Consider the following 3,675-nt stretch of genomic DNA (forward strand, 5'->3'; position numbering starts at 1 on the left):
AGCTGTGGAGCTTCTCAATGTAACGTTTTCTTCACCTCAAACAGCAAGTAAACAAAGTCTGTTTTCTACATCCATTGAGAGTGACAATAGTTCCTCAACGTATTTACAGAATCTGTCTGTCTGTCTGTCTGTCTGTCTGTCTGTCTGTCTGTCTGTCTGTCTGTCTGTCTGTCTGTCTGTCTGTCTGTCCCGAGCTCACTGGTGCGGGGAAACTCTGAGGGCCCAGAATATTTTATACAATGTCGCTAGGTTGTTAGCACAAGCTTCAGGCCTGACCCAAAGTTAATAGTCGATACAGTGTTTCAAGTTGGTTGCAGACAGGCCATGCATAGTCAATGTAATTTACAGGATTTTCTATTTTTATCAGGATATTTTCTACCTGCAGGCTGCATTGTTTTATTTGTTGGCTTTATGTAGATTATTTTTACATCGGAGATACTTTTTTAGGTTTGTATCATTTTCATTTAGATTTGGATAGAATGTTGATTAACCACATGCCAATGATTGAGAGATATCAAGACCTTATTGTAAATGAATAAAACTGTTTCATGAAAACCATAACAGGCAGATCTGTAGAAATGGTAAGATACATTGTCATTCCACATGAGAAAGGTGGCCGACTCCTCGTGTAGCCTGTTTACCGGCAACTTCAGGAGAGTAATGGAAGGTTATGTGGAAGCCAGCAGGAGAGTAATGGAAGGTTGTGTGGAAGCCAGTAGGAGAGTAATGGAAGGAGATGTGAAAGCCAGTAGGAGAGTAATGGAAGGAGATGTGAAAGCCAGTAGGAGAGTAATGGAAGGAGATGTGGAAGCCAGTAGGAGAGTAATGGAAGGTTGTGTGAAAGCCAGTAGGAGAGTAATGGAAGGAGATGTGAAAGCCAGTAGGAGAGTAATGGAAGGAGATGTGGAAGCCAGTAGGAGAGTAATGGAAGGTTGTGTGAAAGCCAGTAGGAGAGTAATGGAAGGAGATGTGAAAGCCAGTAGGAGAGTAATGGAAGGAGATGTGAAAGCCAGTAGGGGAGTAATGGAAGGTTGTGTGGAAGCCAGTAGGAGAGTAATGGAAGGTTGTGTGAAAGCCAGTAGGAGAGTAATGGAAGGTTGTGTGAAAGCCAGTAGGAGAGTAATGGAAGGTTGTGTGGAAGCCAGTAGGAGAGTAATGGAAGGTTGTGTGAAAGCCAGTAGGAGAGTAATGGAAGGTTGTGTGAAAGCCAGCAGGAGAGTAATGGAAGGTTGTGTGGAAGCCAGTAGGAGAGTAATGGAAGGTTGTGTGGAAGCCAGTAGGAGAGTAATGGAAGGTTGTGTGAAAGCCAGTAGGAGAGTAATGGAAGGTTGTGTGGAAGCCAGCAGGAGAGTAATGGAAGGTTGTGTGGAAGCCAGTAGGAGAGTAATGGAAGGGTGTGTGAAAGCCAGTAGGAGAGTAATGGAAGGAGATGTGGAAGCCAGTAGGAGAGTAATGGAAGGAGATGTGAAAGCCAGTAGGAGAGTAATGGAAGGTTGTGTGAAAGCCAGCAGGAGAGTAATGGAAGGTTGTGTGAAAGCCAGCAGGAGAGTAATGGAAGGTTGTGTGAAAGCCAGTAGGAGAGTAATGGAAGGGTGTGAAAGCCAGTAGGAGAGTAATGGAAGGAGATGTGAAGCCAGTAGGAGAGTAATGGAAGGTTATGTGGAAGCCAGTAGGAGAGTAATGGAAGGTTATGTGGAAGCCAGTAGGAGAGTAATGGAAGGTTATGTGAAAGCCAGTAGGAGAGTAATGGAAGGAGATGTGAAAGCCAGTAGGAGAGTAATGGAAGGAGATGTGGAAAGCCAGTAGGAGAGTAATGGAAGGTTGTGTGAAAGCCAGTAGGAGAGTAATGGAAGGTTGTGTGAAAGCCAGCAGGAGAGTAATGGAAGGTTGTGTGAAAGCCAGTAGGAGAGTAATGGAAGGGTGTGAAAGCCAGTAGGAGAGTAATGGAAGGAGATGTGAAAGCCAGTAGGAGAGTAATGGAAGGAGATGTGAAAGCCAGTAGGAGAGTAATGGAAGGAGATGTGAAAGCCAGCAGGAGAGTAATGGAAGGTTGTCTGGAAGCCAGTAGGAGAGTAATGGAAGGAGATGTGGAAGCCAGTAGGAGAGTAATGGAAGGAGATGTGAAAGCCAGTAGGAGAGTAATGGAAGGTTGTGTGAAAGCCAGTAGGAGAGTAATGGAAGGAGATGTGAAAGCCAGCAGGAGAGTAATGGAAGGAGATGTGGAAGCCAGTAGGAGAGTAATGGAAGGAGATGTGAAAGCCAGTAGGAGAGTAATGGAAGGTTGTGTGAAAGCCAGTAGGAGAGTAATGGAAGGTTGTGTGAAAGCCAGTAGGAGAGTAATGGAAGGTTGTGTGAAAGCCAGTAGGAGAGTAATGGAAGGAGATGTGAAAGCCAGTAGGAGAGTAATGGAAGGAGATGTGAAAGCCAGTAGGAGAGTAATGGAAGGTTGTGTGGAAGCCAGTAGGAGAGTAATGGAAGGTTGTGTGAAAGCCAGTAGGAGAGTAATGGAAGGAGATGTGAAAGCCAGTAGGAGAGTAATGGAAGGAGATGTGAAAGCCAGCAGGAGAGTAATGGAAGGTTGTGTGAAAGCCAGTAGGAGAGTAATGGAAGGTTGTGTGGAAGCCAGTAGGAGAGTAATGGAAGGAGATGTGAAAGCCAGCAGGAGAGTAATGGAAGGAGATGTGAAAGCCAGTAGGAGAGTAATGGTAAGAATCTGTGAAAGCCAGTAGGAGAGTAATGGTAAGAATCTGTGAAATCCAGTAGGAGAGTAATGGAAGGAGATGTGAAAGCCAGCAGGAGAGTAATGGAAGGAGATGTGAAAGCCAGTAGGAGAGTAATGGTAAGAATCTGTGAAATCCAGTAGGAGAGTAATGGAAGGAGATGTGAAAGCCAGTAGGAGAGTAATGGTAAGAATCTGTGAAATCCAGTAGGAGAGTAATGGAAGGAGATGTGAAAGCCAGTAGGAGAGTAATGGAAGGTTGTGTGAAAGCCAGTAGGAGAGTAATGGAAGGTTGTGTGAAAGCCAGTAGGAGAGTAATGGAAGGAGATGTGAAAGCCAGTAGGAGAGTAATGGAAGGTTGTGTGAAAGCCAGTAGGAGAGTAATGGAAGGTTGTGTGAAAGCCAGTAGGAGAGTAATGGAAGGAGATGTGAAAGCCAGTAGGAGAGTAATGGAAGGTTGTGTGAAAGCCAGTAGGAGAGTAATGGAAGGAGATGTGGAAGCCAGTAGGAGAGTAATGGAAGGTTGTGTGAAAGCCAGTAGGAGAGTAATGGAAGGAGATGTGAAAGCCAGTAGGAGAGTAATGGAAGGAGATGTGAAAGCCAGTAGGAGAGTAATGGAAGGTTGTGTGGAAGCCAGTAGGAGAGTAATGGAAGGTTGTGTGAAAGCCAGTAGGAGAGTAATGGAAGGTTGTGTGAAAGCCAGTAGGAGAGTAATGGAAGGAGATGTGGAAGCCAGTAGGAGAGTAATGGAAGGTTGTGTGAAAGCCAGTAGGAGAGTAATGGAAGGAGATGTGGAAGCCAGTAGGAGAGTAATGGAAGGAGATGTGGAAGCCAGTAGGAGAGTAATGGAAGGAGATGTGGAAGCCAGTAGGAGAGTAATGGAAGGAGATGTGAAAGCCAGTAGGAGAGTAATGGAAGGAGATTTGGAAGCCAGTAGGAGAGTAATGGAAGGAGAT

The 3,675-nt window shown here is 45.1% G+C and overlaps 1 long non-coding RNA gene across 2 annotated transcripts; it reads left to right on the plus strand.

Annotated features, from left to right (window-relative positions):
- Positions 1–271: 271 nt before the first annotated feature.
- LOC127921385 (uncharacterized) lies at positions 272–3,296 on the plus strand. Of its 2 annotated transcripts, none has more exons than XR_008108867.1 (3): positions 272–832; positions 2,347–2,445; positions 3,209–3,296. It is a non-coding gene; the product is annotated as an uncharacterized LOC127921385 (long non-coding RNA). The 2 variants fall into 2 exon arrangements; XR_008108866.1 differs by lacking the exon at positions 272–832 and adding an exon at positions 1,065–1,162.
- The last annotated feature ends 379 nt before the right edge of the window (positions 3,297–3,675 follow it).

Source organism: Oncorhynchus keta, unplaced genomic scaffold (assembly GCF_023373465.1).
Source record: "Oncorhynchus keta strain PuntledgeMale-10-30-2019 unplaced genomic scaffold, Oket_V2 Un_contig_2226_pilon_pilon, whole genome shotgun sequence".
In the NCBI taxonomy this organism is placed as follows: domain Eukaryota; kingdom Metazoa; phylum Chordata; class Actinopteri; order Salmoniformes; family Salmonidae; genus Oncorhynchus; species Oncorhynchus keta.